At 43.9% G+C, this 16,903-nt stretch overlaps 1 protein-coding gene across 1 annotated transcript in view; it reads right to left on the reverse strand.

Annotated features, from left to right (window-relative positions):
- Sema2a (Semaphorin 2a) overlaps positions 1-16,433 on the reverse strand; it is a 486,762-nt gene extending 470,329 nt beyond the window's left edge. The window contains exon 1 of the mRNA XM_017900416.1: positions 16,394-16,433. The gene's annotated coding sequence lies outside the window, so the exon portion shown is untranslated. The remainder of the gene's footprint in view (positions 1-16,393) is intronic.
- Positions 16,434-16,903: the final 470 nt, after the last annotated feature.

A 16,903-nucleotide genomic window follows, 5' to 3' on the forward strand; every position in this document is an offset into this window, starting at 1 on the left:
GGTGTAATCGCGAGAGGCGGAGCTACCCTCGTCGAGCAGAATCGTTCTCGATAAGGCGAACGAGAGCGAATCTTCTTCTCGACGTGGCTCCGGCAAACCTTCGGAATGACCACGATCTCCTGCAACCGAGTGCAATGGGAGCTTCCGAGCTCGTGAACAGGATTACCGGGCGAGCTGTGGTTACCGTGCTCCGAAATAACGTCGACGACGGATAGGTATCCGCTAATGTCGCGCGCTTCAACCGCAGAAAGGCTCGTCTCTGTTGCTCGATTTTTCACGCGATAAAGACTGTTGCCTGCAAAGAGGGCAGCACCGTTGCACTGGATCCGATCCGCGAGCTAATGAAATTTCGATCTCTTTTCACGGTTACGGTGTCTTCTGAATTTCGCGTTGGCTTTCGCTGATCCCACGAGTGTTTGCGTCGAAAAATGTCACGGTATTCGGGTGTCTAATGCGGTAGGTGGCAAAGTACAAATTGATAATATCGGAAAACGATAAAGGTTTTATCCAAATCTTTGGTCGAGTTTGCGAAGATACGAGAAATCGATCTGCCATTATTTTTGTCTAGCGTTGATAGGAATTTAAAAATCTATGTTGCGAAGAAAGATAGCGTGGGGATTGATGTGAGTGGTAATTTGTTAATCCCTTGGCCTACGCGTTAACTCCTGATTGCGTGGGCCATAGTAAAGAAGATCAATCGCGCGCCGAGCCATTCAGCTGTTCAGTCGTGTGTCCAAACTTGTATAAAATGTATATTTGCTATGACGTGTATATTTCAGCGCAACGAAGTGCCACGACTTCGACCCCTGCGTATTGTCGATGGCGAAAATTCCTCACCACGAGTCTGACTCGTGGCTTTCGCTTACGGCGCGAATTCCTCACCACGAGTCTGACTCGTGGTTTTCGCTTATGGCACAAATTCCTTGCCACGAGTCAGACTCGTGGCTTTATAACTTAGCCAAAGGGTTAATAAATTATAACTGGGTACGAGTGACGATTAAACGTACGAATTATCTCTATACAAGAATCTAGACCGATTTTCTGCTTAACACTTAATGGCCCGGCCACGTAAATTTACGTTTTTGTTTCAATTATTAATTATTATAATTTTGTTAAAATAACTGGGCAGTGGATTTGAATGGACATATATATTTGTAAAACAAATATTGCTATATCAGTATCTCTTATGCGACTGACTTGCGTAGCTAGTCCGTTGGCTCCTGGAAGAGAACATTCTAGAGCAATAACAATAGTCATGGGTAAATCTACACAGATGTCGTGTGTCAATCAACCTAATTACCCAAATATCCTATTTCGTATTATACCAATATCTTGTTTACAGTTAATTATTCTAATTAGTTTTTCATTTTATGCATATTGTGTTATTTCTTCTTGGCACTATTAGTCATAGTACTATCTTCCTGCATGCTGATCCTAGCAAATTTTGCTTCCTAAGTAGTATTTTTAAAATTAATTTCATAACCGTAAAAATGGAAACCACGAAAGAGTTTTACAATAATAGTATTGGGTTTGAATAACGAATAACAATAACTCAGGATAGTTTGAATTTCAGATAATCGATTATTTAGTATCTTTCGATGAACGTGTGGCTATAGTAATCAGCGACAAAACGTGGCTACTGATAATAAATTTTGACAGATGTCGCTGTTCTCTTATTTTACCAACGAATAGCAATAATCTGAAGATGATAATTGAAGAATCGCGAATACTCGCGGGACTCCTGTACATTTACAATTAACCTTCGCAGACGGGACCATTTTTCATCATTCTTCCAGAATCCGTCTGAACGAGAAAGAAAATACGAGCTCATTCTACATAGACAAAATAGTTCTTTTCTTAAAAGCAAAGATATCTACAAATATACGTGGCGTTACGAGCAGTGAAGGAAATATAGTAAGCTAACAAAGGAAATAGTATTAAGAGCGATAGCGTTCAGAATGGGTGTGTGGTCTTACTTCTAAATGAATAATCAGCTTTGTTATTAAAGAGGAGTCATTATTTATTAGACGGGCAGATCTCTGTCTGCGTAGAATTAATTTAGTAATAATCCTACATATATTAACCCTTTGCACTCGACGATCTTTTCGTTACAGAAACACAGTAATTCGAAGACTTTCAGCCATAACGTCGACGATATTTTCAAAACGGTGAATAAGAAGTGCAAATTAATTGTAAGACGTATACTAATGATCAACAATACAGTACCGAGTACAGCCGTCAACACAGTACTGTTAGTTGGATTAACGTGTTCACTGATCTTTAAAATACTACAGCAACTCTACAATGACAAATGCCAGATCAATTATCGCTCGAGATATTAACAATTGGCAGTAATTTTACCTCGATATACCACGCGTCGTTGGGCAATTTTAAATTGGAGATATTAATTAACAACGATCTTTGGAATCTAATTAAATGGCGACTGAGTTGCCTCTCGAGTGCAAAGGGTTAACAGTGAAACTGTAAAATTTCGGTTTCCATCCCTCCTCTGCAACAGAGGATCAAAGAGGACAGGTCTCTAACCCGAAATTAGAAAAACTCTGGATCCGTTGGTTCACGATGCTGGGATCGACACGAGACAAATTAACCCCGTAGCCAGTTCACGCAGCCATAATTTCGGGCGAAAGTAGCTGTCGGAATAAGTAGCGGTAGGCCAGAGATCGATAGCGTAGCATCGAACGACAGGATAATCAGGCCTGGCCGAAGAGAACGAAGAGAAATGGCGAAATTACCGGCAATCCTTCTCTCTTTCACTCGCCACCCGTCGACCAAATAAAATCTAATTACGATTACCACGCGGGCAAGCCTGATCCCGGCTACGGGCAGACTCAACGACAGCACTCTCGCTCTTTCGTTTTTATTCCACGCGATAACGATCGCATCGATGTACTCGCGGGTTGAGCCGACACCTTGTCATTTTTCAGCATGATCGGCCGGGTCGATAATCGCGTCAACGACCGTGTTAAGCAACGTTTAGCGTACGGCGTGTACATTTTTCACGGCAATATGCTTACCGCCGGGGCTAACGATCGCGTCCAATGAATGCGGCTTAATTGGTGGGCGAGGCCTCGCTAATTATATAGCTGATTGTCGATGCGCCCATCGGCGGACCACCGCCATCTGCATTACCAGTGATTACAGTGATGTCCATTCGAAACGATCCAGCCGTCCCCGTCGCGTATTCCTCTGCCCTCGATCGCCGAGCAATCCGGCCTGATTATACATTCCGTTTCAGGGGATTCGGCCAGTAGTGCATTTTTCACGAGCAGTTAACCGAAGTAATTAGTCACCAGCCCGGCAAGCAACCGGAATAAACGGCCTATCCTAAAAAGCGTTTTGCGCCGACGGGACAGATCGATGGGTGCCAACGGGATAACCCGAGGCTCGCCGTCACCCCCGAGACGTCCATTACACCGGTTAAACCGGCAAATGAGAAATCCAGTCGAGACATAACGCAGATTCACCGAGACATTATGCTATTTCTCGGAGATGCAACGAAAAATATTATTTCGACCAACAAAAGGATTTTTTCCTTGTTCAGGTGCCGCGGGTGGGGGTGAGGCTGAAGGGGCCATCATGGCGGAGATCGATGAAAAATGGGGGTAATTGGCGAAGAGGTTTTTACGAAGTATTAATATGATTAATGGCTTCGAGATTTGGGGATGCGTGGCGAAATGGGGGTATACCAAAGTGATGGGGAAATTAACGATAATATTTATGTACATCTTCTTTCATTTACGCTGCGTGATTGGAATATTTTATCGATCCTTGTTCGATGATCCTTATTATAAACGGGATTTCAAAATCTAACTGCAGAATCTCGATTATCCGAACATTTCTTAACGCCTACGAAAATTAAAACAGAAGAAAAATAATTTATTCTATTGTCCCAATATTATTTTCCAAATTATTGTGCGAATTATTGTGTTCCCTAATTAATTCGGATAATCGAGGTATACTGCATTGTAATATACTTTGGATCACTGAATCGAGAAACAAAGAACGATAACTAGGTGTCTGGTGAAGAAATACTTGTGTATGGTATTAACCCTTTGCACCCTTCAGTCGTTATTTCATGAAATTTCGAAGCACGATATTAATTGATATATTAAATTTAAAATAACGTAACAATGTGCGAGGTAACGAAATTAAATAATTCTACTTGTCAATTATTATACGACTTTTTATTTACTGCTCCAAAAATATCATCAGCTTTATAGCAGAAAATTTTTCTTAACTGATTACGCTTCTAATTAATCGCACGAAAATTTTCAACGGGAGATAATTAACACGCGTAATGCGGGGACGTGTATCTCGTTTTCGAGCAGCTATAGACAGGACGTTACAAAATAAGCGACTTGATAATACCTGATTAATTTATTTGGCCGGCAACAGGAAGCGAATAAAAATAAATTTCTCGGTAGATAAAGTTGTCATTGAAATCCTGCGCGTCTGGCGAACGATCCGTTTGTTCTAATGCAGGAACATTAATTCCCAGTCGCACTGTCGCACCCGCGCGCACACACACACACATACACGCTCGTAACAATTGCTTTTAATTGCATCGACCGTCCGGTTAATTGTCTAGACAACGGAGCTTGATTGAAGGCGCTACGGTGAAACGAACAGAGACGGTAATGATTCTCAAACTTTCCTTCGCTCTCCACGTCCACCGTAATATTGTTAAGGACATCGATATTGAATAATTTATAACGAAATATGCATGAAAAAAAGCTTCCCTCCCTTTCAATTAATATTTCATCGAGACAACTCTGATCCGTAATTTTAGCCGATATACAACCGAAAAACAAAGAATAAAAATAATATATACCGTATAATTTATAAATTCTAGGATTTACCAAAAATCTGAAATAATTTTATAATTGCCTCTTTCTATAAATATCAACGCCGAGTGGAAAAGGTCCAGAATGAGAAACTAAAAATAATATATACCGTATAATGAGAGTTTAAAAATTGGTGAATCTGAGGATTTACCAAAAGTGTGGAAGAATTTTGTAAATGTTTCTATTCCTGAATACCAACGCCAAGTGGAAAAGGTCCAAAATGAGAGACAAAATTATTCAAAAATAATTAAAAATTTGGAAGAAGAACTTATATACCCTCGCTCAAATGGTGCACTTATAGACAATGAAAATTGACTACTACCAGTCAGTGTCGATAAATTTTTTGACTCCTCTAGCTTATTCTCAGGGCACCCATTCGTCAGAACTAATTTAATTGTCCAATTAAAAAACAGGAATAAAAATAATATATACCGTACAATGAGAGCCTAAAAATTAGTGAATCCTAGGATTTACCAAAAGTCTGGAAGAATTTAGTAAATGTTTCTTTACGTAAATACCAACGTCAAGTGAAAAATGTTCAAAATGAGAGACAAAATTATTCAAAAATAATTAAAAATTTGGAAGAAAAATATATATACCCTCGCTCAAAGGGTGCACTTATAGATAATGAAAATTGACTATTACCAGTCAGTGTTGATAAATTTTTTGGCCCCTCTGGCTTATTGTCAGGGCACCGATTCGTCAAAAGGAATTTAACGCGAAGTATTCCGCGTAAAATTTGTAAAATTCACAACCCCTCGAATCCAGAACAATAACTCGACATTATACAAATCAAACGGTGATATTCATGAGCCGTAAGTCAGAGGGTGGAGCCATAATTGCATTAGCAGTACATCCCGAACTACGCAGGGCAGTCTGCCGCGAAACCCTTCGTCGTTTCGATTCCTGACGGATAATCAGTCGCGTTTTACGCGTTTCCACCCCGGTGGCTGACGAAATTGCGTTATCTCGCGCGTCTACGCTGAAAATTTCGCGTAAGACGCGAGGCAGTCGGGACGAAAAACAAAAATACCGGCAGAAAGTGCTGTAAACTTCAATTTAAGTAAGCTCCCGCCGCCCCGCCGCCCACGGTGACAAATTGAATTTCGACGGTAAAAGAGAAACCGAGCGACAGCAAAATCGATAAGTGGAAATAGAACGCTATCGTTGAAAACTGAAAAGTGTACGCGAAAAATACCTGTGTACGGAGTCATCGCGCAGGTAATTATTCGACCCTCTACATTTCCCACGTCAGCCACCGAACGAACCAAATATCTGACGCTAACTTAAATACAGAGTTCCGCCATCTTGTTTCTCCTATCTTAGATATAAATGTATATAAATTCGCGAATTATTGAATTTTTCAAGAAATAACGGATTTTTAATTTAAGACCGGATTTTCACAAGATTTTAGAAGAACAGAACAACCTAGGCGAGAACAACCCCCAAAATTGGGGATGAAAAATATATCCCCCATATCCAGGAAATTAGAATAATCGAAATTATCAACGAATAACGGATTTTTTAATTTAAAACCCGATTTTCACGAGATTCTGGAAGAAAAGAACAAGCTAGACGAGAACAACCCCGAAAATTGGGGATGAAAAATATATCCTCCATATCCAGGAAATTAGAATAATCGAAATTATCAAGGAATAATGGATTTTTTAATTTAAAATCCGATTTTCACGAGATTTTGGAAGAAAAGAACAACCTAGGCGAGAACAACCCCGAAAATTGGGGATGAAAAATATATCCTCGATATCCAGGAAACTAGAATAATTAGAAATAAATAATAAAATAACGGATTTTTTAATTTAAAACCCGATTTTCACGAGATTTTGGAAGAAAAGAACAAGCTAGGCGAGAACAACCCCCAAAATTGGGGATGAAAAATATATCCTCGATATCCAGGAAACTAGAATAATTAGAAATAAATAATTTCTCCACGTGTATTCGACCCGAATTAACGTTACGTTTTTATCGTAATTTGCTTGGCAATTATACAAGAATATGCACCGCAATCAATCTTGCGAATAAATAAAACAAATTTCCAGCGACCACGAACCTGGCCTAAAACTCTGCTCATCACGGTGTACGAAGGAAACGGTAAAAGCAGTATAACTGGAAGAGAGAAGTCAAACGCGAGACTCTTTGCTGGATAGTCGGGGCAATCCACGGCGAGTTTGGAACGAACCGGCCATTACCCCTGGATCGGGCTTCGCTGCCGAATTGCCTGTAAGCACGAACCGATAAACGGGACAGTAGACTGGAAAGTCGGTGGAAATTCGAGGAAAAGCGTGAACGAACGATCGAACCGAGACGACTGGTCGCGACGGTGTCCGTGACGCGGTGGACGTCGCGTGGCTGGCCGGATCGGTGGAAACGAGCGGTGACGAGCAGACGAGCGGGCAGAAGGTGGAAGCCGCGAGCAGGTAGGAGGAGGGTGGGAGCGAGAGGACAGGGCAGATGACGGGCACGCCTTTCAGTTTTGCGAGGCGAGGGGAAATTGAAACAGCTAACCGCGTTGGTGTCGACGAGGGTGGAAACAAGAGAAGAGAAAAGAGGGGTTGCGCCAGGGGGTGCAGAGGCGAGCGGCCGGGGGGGGGGGGGAAATCTGCGCGGAGAAAGCGAGATAAAAGGGAGAAACGAGAAGGAGAGAAAGGAGACGACGAAGAGAGGGAGCGAGGGCTACGCGGGAGAGATTCAATCAAACGAACGCATATAAATGAGTCGTTTCAGGGTAAAACTGAATTATACGCCGGTGCTGGTATGTCGGCGCACACAGGCCGGCCGGCGTGTACGTATTGGGGGTGAAAATGGTCGAAGGATCGCAGTTGCAAGCACGGCCCCATCGGGCCGTTGTATATACAACGAATATCCGGCTGAACGTTCTCCCTCGTGGACCCTTGCGATGAAGATTCGTTTGGATAGCGCGTGACTATTGAATGGCGCGACGAAAAAGCCCCGAAACGGGCAGACACGGGTCTATAAAAGTGGCCAAAGAGATTCTTATCCCGTGCAGTCGCGAAGAAGCTGTTGGCCATTGAAGCCGATACGCGGCAGCTCGATTCGCTTACCCGTGTCGGGATACGTTTTTTCCCGGTATCGTCGTTTGCATGATAACGAGCATTCAAAGGAACCGGCGAGGAAAGGGGCAGTTCCGGGAAATCGTCGCGTGCGAGTTCGCGTAATCGCGAGAAGCTGTGCGTGACGACGCCGTTATTTCTCCGTCGGGTGTATACGTGTCTCCGTGATGTAGCTGTCCCTTCGATATCGACGTCTACTTTTTCAAACCCTATCTCGCCTTTCGCTCGGGGTGAAATGTTTCTCGCTCAACCGAGTTTGGCTGGCTCATGGAAACGCGTGTATAGTATATTTTCGCATTTGTGGATCACTCGAGGAGAAGAACAAATTCTGCAGGAAGGTAGAAGACGAAAGACGTAAACTCTGAACACCTAATTGAAGACTGCACTAAAATTAATAGGATAGGATACGGAATAGAAGGAATAACTAGTGATACTTAGATCGAATGAAGAAATTATAGAATATTCGGTTGCGAACCGTGGACGAAAAACTAAAACAGAGTCAAGTATAGGGAGGAGCAGAACAAACATGTAGCGCTCTAAGATAGGCGACCCGAGAATTAAGTTAGTATTAAGATTATCGATTAGGTTAAGTATTGGTATGAAATTTGTAAGACCAAGTTCCTTTTCTAGGCCGCAGAGGCTGAAAATAAAGTTTATTTTATTATTTTCGCTTTTACTGCAATTTTGCGAGATGTACAATTCTCAGTGCCCACTAGGCAAAATTATAGAGATCGGTAATATATGCCGAAATTAGAAATAAGGTAAAAATACGCATAAGAGGGGGTAGGTTTGTTCGAACTGCAAAATCGAGGCTCAACGATGATCTGTTAGAAGTCGCGGGGGGAAAAAAGCTCATCCGGGAAGCGAGATGGACGTTTCCTTAACGCGAAGAGGGAAAAGGGGCTGGTCTGGCAGACCGCGGCTAGGAAATTAAATAACCAAACTTGCCGGGAAGATTCCGGGGGTTACTCTGGAAGGCAAGGACGAAGAGTAGATGGCGGCGGTGAAGTGACTGGAAAGAATCAAAAGAACAAACGGTAGCAACGGGGGTGAGCGTTAAGCCCCGCAAGAACTGCAAGACAAACGTGACTCTGGCCGCCATTTTCTGCCCTCTGTATACGACGTCGGACTTGGCCCCGCTTCAACGAATTTTCGAACTTTCCGCCGCCGTCTTTCTGTTCAACTCTCGCTATTCTTCTCCGTCGTGAGTAGTTCGCAAGAATTTTTTCCGTCCGCCACCCTGCACCCCCTCGCGGCCCGATTCTCTGTCAGCCAAGTTTCCTTCTCGTTATGCCAATGACCGGGTATCGTGCAGGGAAATTTAAAAGTTGCTTGGCTGCCCTGCTAACGCGGTCAGTCGGTACGCGGTGAAGACGATCAGACCCGGAAATTCGATCCAACTAGATATAAACCATAGTCCAACGAAATATCAACCTTATCCCTGTCTAACATAAATGTTTCATCTCTTCCGTAGAAAATGTCACGAAAAGTCCAACGCGTTCCAATTTTAATTGGACTTAAATTGCAATTTATCGGCTGTCTGTGAATTTTCGTTATAATCCGTTTACAGCAGAGAACTGTGCACCGCTTAGGTGGTAGTGCATCAGTTTTGCTCTAAAACCGATATGCCATCAGGCTAAACGGAATCCCGGTTTGGTATTAATGCAAGCGGCGGAACGGTGTTCCTCGATAGAGGGAGGAAAATTCGGGTGTTTGGATATCGAGTGCTCGCGCATAAGCGAAGCTACCTTCGGGAGCGTCGTCAGCAATCAGTAAACACAATAAAGGAGCGACTGCTTTGAGCCCTGTAGACGCTGATAATTGGACGAGGCTTTCGCAATACAGGCTTTAACCGATCCCTTCTCGTTCGTTCCCGTGTCGGCGTTGTCCGAGGTGTCCAGAATAGCTCGAGGTAACGAGGCAATCTAGAAATGCGATTTGGCTTAACGACAAAAGCGATTTCCAATCACCGGGAACAACAGGGACCGGCAACTTGCATAACCTCGCACCTGGCACGATTTCGACGAATTCGGAGAAAAAAATAGAACTTCTAATCCGTCGATTGAAACGCCAGGGTAAATTGATTTCTTTTTACACCCACGGTCGGACCCGGGGTAGCTTGGCACCGCGTGGTCGCGGTTCACCAGAGATAGAAGAAGCACAGAAAACGAACCACAGTGATAGAATTTGTGTAGAAACGTGGAAAATATTCGTCGATACTCGAATAATTTAGACATAAACGCTGGATTCGAGAGATAGCATCGACTTTACCCTAGAAAGTGTCAAAGGCTCTAGACGCTAGGGTTCCAATAGACTCGGTATGGTGTCATGGGTGTGAAATAAAATATAAAGACGAATTTTTGGGAAGCCTAAGAGGAAATATTCACGATACCTATCACGTTTACAACATGGACGATGATACCATGAAAAATCGTACGTGATTCGCTAATATCATGGCTGCGGTAGCAGCGAAAGATATTACATTCCTTAATGGAGCCATTTACTTGCAGGAATACAGTAGAGGAATTCCTTTGGCGCGGATGTTTCTCGTGGATGTATCGCAAAGTGCGTTATTGCGATAATTCGAGACTCGCCTTTCGTTACGTACTATTATCAAGAGCGAATGCACTTTACGACCGCGCGATAAGAAGCGAAAGACAGTGTTGGCAAGAGGATGCCTAGCTTGTTGGCTCGGTTCGTGGACGCTGGCAAAAACGACACCGAGGACATGCACCTTGCATTTGCGCATACAATCTGCAGTTGGTTTTATGGCGTGCTGTGTTCCCTGAAATTTATGCGACCCTCCGCGTCTCGTTCTCGAAATTGCCTTTCCTCTATCCACTAACGATAACTGCGTCTCCCTATCCGTCCAAGACCTCGCTTCCTGGTCAACCATCGCTCTTGCCTAACGCAATGCTCAAAAATTTGCCTTCTCTACCACGTGTAACGATTTATCCGCAGTACAGTGTCAAGTTAGAGTCCGAATATCCACGGATCACGCTAAATTGACAGCTCAGCTCTATCCACTAATGGTAACTACGTCTCCCACTCCGTCCAAGACCTTGCTTCCTCATCAACCATCGCTCCTGCCTAACGCAATGCTCAAAAATTAACCTTCTCTACCACGTGTAACGATTTATCCGCAGTACACTGTCAAGTTAGAGTCCGAATATCCACGGATCACGCTAAATTGACAGCTCAGCTCTATCCACTAACGAGAACTACGTCTTCCTATCTGTCTAAGACCTAGCTCCTTGGTCAACCATCACTCCTGCCTAACTCACTGCTTAAAAATTAGCCTTCTCTACTAGATATAACAATTTATCCGCAGTACAGTGTCAAGTTAGAGTCCAAATCTTCACTGATCACGTTAAATTGACAGCACAGGAAACGGGATTCTCAGATCTAATCCCTACTGATAGATCTAAAATCTTAACTCGATACTCTGACAACCAAGACCAAAATATAGATGGTCTCCACCGGAAGCAAGTCTTCAACCCCTAATCACGAGGATAAAAGCTAAAATTGAAATCCTAAATTCCAAAGTTGGTCTGAACTCTGTCGTTAAAATTATCCGTCATCTGGTAGATCGTTCACTACTGTGTCTGAGCCACAACGAACATAGCCAGCGACGTGGTTGAAAGCGCAGCTAGAGGGCCGCCTCGGCTGAGATTCGGTTTCCTCGGATGATGGATGCGGACGTTTCCGCGGAGAGAGGAAGTACAAGTTGCTGGTACAACGTGGAGGTCGCTTGGAAAAAGACGGATGCAGCGACTAAGAGGAGAACGTGGCCCGTGGAGGGTACCGGAAGCTGGGATATCGCGTGTTCATCGGATACGAAAACAAAGAGACGAGAGGGGGATTTTCCGAGAAAATGGAATACACGGAGACGATCGGTAAGAAGCGAGATTTCATCGTCATCGTTCGTGACGCTCCACCGGTCAGACCGGCAGCGGGCGAAATGCAATTTTTCACGGACGCCGTGATGGCGGAAGCGTACCGGAAGCGGGGTGGCGAACGCGTTGAACACGCTCGGAGGAGGAACAAAGCTGCGGCCGGACGCGTGTCTAGCTCGCGCGAAAAAGCGCGCAGCTTATCGGACTCGCCACGCAGAGAGATTAAGCTTGTTTGATGCATCGCTATGTATCCCGTTATGCCGCATAATTGTCGCCATTTTTCATTCCCGATCCGGCTAATATCCACGCGCACGCTCTCCTCGAATCTCCGGCACGCCGGAGGACGTTCGTAGAATCTTTAATGGAGTCGTGACAGGCTACACGCTGTCAAGCCATTAAATCGAGCGTGTTGGGCGTTAATCGACGGATTCAAACGATCCACGATCCCGTTCGTCAGCCTGGGACCAAGTTCCGCGTCGCGGAGCTCGCAAGCGGTTATCAAAACCGGGCGCGGAGGATTGAATTTAGAGCCGTGGAAAGTTTTAACAACACGGCGAGAAGTTTGTCTATGACGGAGTAGAAAATAAGAGTCGCATTTGTATTCTACCATAACCATGAGCGACGTTTCTTCTCCACTGGTAGAACTTCTGGTTTCCAGTCGAGGATCGAAGTTGGTGCAGTTGGCGTGGAATTAAATTAACCAGCTCGGTTACAGCGCGTGTTTTATGACAGCAAATGCATAAGACGAGACGTTAATAGACACTCGATCTTTATTTAGCCTTCGTAATTCAATTCGAGCAACTTGCTAATACTCATGGCACCACAACTCGAATTATGCATGACGTATTCTACGTTCAACAAAATTAAATCATCATCTATATCAATCCTTCTCGTGTCGAGAATTTATACTATTTTCATCCACGGATAATTCCATCTGCAGGTATTTCTCATACCCCTGACCCCTGTCTAATCAAAATTCGAGTTAAATCGCACTGGGAGAGAACGCTAGCATAAAGCAACGATCCGGAATCGGCTTAGCAACCGATGATCAATTTCGCGATTAAGATTCCACATAATACCACAGAGGAGTCAAAGCGTAGCATCTAAAGGTGCAGCATCTCGCAAACATCCAAGGACTGAATAAAATTTGAGAACGACTAGTGAAGCGCACTCCGGATGCTCGGAGAAGCGTCAAGCGAAGAAGCAAAGGCGGGGGTGGTGGTATCGGTTGAAAGAAAGAACGGATTGAAAGCTGGACGAGTGGCATTAAAGGAAGGAGACCATGGCCGAAGATGCGGCAATAATGGTAACACCGCAAAGAATAGTTTCTGGATGCATAAAGAAATGCAGAAGAGGGACTGGAAGGGAAAGGGAAGTATCAAAGAGGAAGTAGATACGCTGGTAAGCAGTCGAGAGAGAAAGAGAGAGAGAGCGACAGCGAGAGGGAACGGGACACAGAGAGCGTACGTATTACGTCAAAGGCTACATCGTCGGAAACGGAAGTGAGGTGATGCTTATTCAGTCGGAAGTTGCAACGGAGCTTGCTGGCTCCCAGGGAAGGGGGTGGGAACGGGCGTGCTCCGGCAGAGAAGAGGAGCAAAGAGACAGGAAGCAGAGAGAGACGGGGCTAGTGGAGGACCTATCGGCCGGAAGACGTAGATACTCTATCTGCCGCGGTCGCGATAGATAATTCTCTGGAAAACTCGATAAAACCGTTTCGGTCGTCGCGTCCATCGGTCGAACAACGGGAAGCCCCGATCCCGTACCCGGCGTCCATTTACTCGAATGTTTCTAATTACGATCGGTACACCTGATATACGTCCATCGATCCCTCGCTACTCGGAGCTATCAGAAATTACTTTGCTCGACCTTCTTCCAGCGCCCCGATCCTATCTCCGCGTCGAGCTACGTGCGATCGTGGGAACATACGCGTGTGGTTCTTGCCGGCGAGGTTAGTTCGGTTAAGTTGAGATAATTAGAACGGAATCGGAGATCGTTTCGCGGGATTTTTGGCTTTCGCTTGCGGAGGGTTAGTTACTACGAAGTTATCGCTGGCGGGTAGAGATAATGCAGTTAGGAGAACGGAGGCGGTGAGAGATATTCCTAGTAATATTCTAATATTCTAATTCCTCCGAGTAATAGATTCTCTTGCACGTTTAACTATTAAGAATTAAGCGAGAATTAAAGCTACGCCTTTTTCTACAATTTTTATGCATTTTGGGAAAGGCAGCGAGTTGATTTAGAATTAATTTGAAGAAGAATTGTGCCTACGATTATGAAAGTGGTCTATGTCACTTATGTTTGTTGCTGAAATATTAAAAGCTTCGACCTTTAGATACGTCATAAATTATAAAATTCATTGCGATGAAGATACAAACTCAATTTAAGGATTCAATTCTTCACTGTTTCGTAATATAAATGAATACAACATGAAATGAATAATAAAATCGTTGCTCTTAAGTCGATGATTTAGACCGCTTTCATGATTATAGGATTTAATGATTATCCAACTGAACTAACAAGGAGAGTGCAAATCCTTCGAGTTAGGGATTTAGATGAAATTTTGCTGGGTTGTAGATTTAGTCTGCCAGTTCAAGAAAATTGTAAGGGCATTATAAGAGCAATATATCATTACTCGATAGTTTTCTAGATACTCATGATTAGAGTTTTATTATTGCCTTAATTACAGGTTTATTTCGAATATTTATCAAGTGCCGTTGTGGCCTAAAGGCGACATCCGAAATGCTAGTGGAAATTTTCAGATGTTGCTGTTAGGCCACAATGCCATTTGGTAATTATCGATAATTATTCAGAAGAAATCTCCAATTAAAAATAATAAAACTCTAATCACAAATATCTGGAAAACCATTGAGTGATTGCCCTTACAGTGGTACACTATACTCACTATGCATTACCGTGCACCAAAATGGTGGGATACTTTTAATCCCAGCATACCTCAAAGAGTTAAACACATGTCTTTGTCAAATTATTCATAAGAGAACAATAGAAACCTCGAAGAAGAAGAGAATACCTCACAAGAAAAATTGCAAAGCCAACTAACCAAAATGCGGAATTGGAATGCGGAAAATTCAAAAATTTTCGCATCGATGAAGATTTAAAGAACGACGAGATCTCAAAAATACGTAATTCGTATTATACATTACACAATTGATTAAAAAATTTTTGAAATTTTCTAATCACCAGCAACGAATCACCAATTTTATTCCTTACCTCTGAAACAGGAAAGGAAAACGTACCACGGGGTATCGAATAATGCACTGTATTTCTCTCTGACGATTCACCCGACTATTGAACGAAACATCGCGAGCAAACTTCATTACGCTTCCACCGGCAATACGGTGAATAAAATTTTCAGCTTGGAATGACGCGTTATTAATTCGCAACGAACGATCGAACAGCCGGTGAATAACTCTTAAGCATTTGAACGGGCGGACAGGCGGCGCGGCGGCTGAAATTCCCGATAGCCGTGGAACGAGACGAGCAGACGGCGCGAAAGAGACGCGTCGGGACGCTGACAGAGGCGCGTTTCACGCGGAACGCGCGAGCGGAGAAGGAAAACGGAGGCGCGATGAAAGGGAGAGCACACCTCTAAACTCGTTGTTCCGGATGGCGTGGCGAGGCGTGATTAATATCGAAATACGAATGACTTTATTCATGAGGGGTCGCCTTGTTATGCAGATCGAATTTATGGTTAAATCATATGGTGCTATCCCGCGATCGTTAACGCTTTCCCGTGTCTCGCTGATGGCGCTACGAAATCGGGATAACGAGAGAGAGAGCAGCCCGAAGGGGCCAAACCGGAAGAAGGATCCGCGGACGCGGCTTAAAGTGGCCCGACGCCGAAGAGTTGCTTCTTTTACGATTATCTCCCGTCGTTTCGCCACTATCGCGTTGCGGACGCAGCTTAAAGTGGCCCGACGCCGAAGAGTTGCTTCTTTTACGATTATCTCCCGTCGTTTCGCCACTCGTACATTTTCCACGCCTTTCTTGCCTCGAGGGTCCTCGGAAACCACCCTGTGTACGCAATGTACCCCGTAGGTAGCGTAACGAAACTTTCCAAGACTTCCAGTAGACGCTTCCGGAAGGAACGTGAGGAATTTTGGGAATTTCGACGACGCTGAGCTATCGCGGCGCAATGTTACCGATAAAGACCGATTTTCTGCTATTGCGGACGTAATAAATCTCGCGAGCTGTTCGATGCATTAAACGGAAATTTATCATCGTCACGGGAACCCTGTCGGTGACGCCATGCAAACGTAGGCGTCAGGGACAGGAATGATAATGACTTTTCGCTCTATATTTTTCACTTTCCCACACGGGGATAGGGTAACGGTGTTTCGCGCACCACGTACACGCGCGTGTGCATTATATCGTTTTCGCGTTATCAGATTTCACGGTAATCAATTTTTCCGAAAGACCCCTGGGTCACGATGAAAATCGCGGTACCAGGGTATTGAATATTCATTTGAATTGAAATTTCGTTAAACAAAGAGAGATTTGGTTAATATTTGGCGAGACTCACCTTCGTGTAGCTTCTCCAGAGTGCCAGCCGAAGCTCCGACAAATAGGAAGACGAGCCAGAGTAGACCAGCCATTCTTCTCAGCCACGGTCGATTCCTTGACGTATCCATCGCGCTAACACTCAAACACTGCAACAGAAATCAATTTTTCTATGTAGTAGTGAACCTGGAAACACGTTCACGTCGATTCTTACAGCGATTTCGAACGCGCAGAGGTTATGTCGTTACTGCTCCCGGTATGTTTACAAATCTTTACTCGACGCTCGGCCTAACACGACTGGTCACATGGCTGGTCGAATGATTTGTCGTAGTAGGCGAAGCAGAGTACACGTGACTTTCAACATAAACGAAGAAAGATGACGAAACATATATATCGAATATTACGAATATTAGAAATATGCATATACAAATTTATATTATACGACTACATTATAAGAATATTACACGTATAATGCGTGTATACTAATTTCACCTGTATTACCTGTAATATAAATCGATAATAAAATTACCTA

The sequence above is a fragment of the Eufriesea mexicana genome, unplaced genomic scaffold, assembly GCF_001483705.2.
Source record: "Eufriesea mexicana isolate 0111107269 unplaced genomic scaffold, ASM148370v2 scaffold1192, whole genome shotgun sequence".
Classification (NCBI taxonomy): Eukaryota; Metazoa; Arthropoda; class Insecta; order Hymenoptera; family Apidae; genus Eufriesea; species Eufriesea mexicana.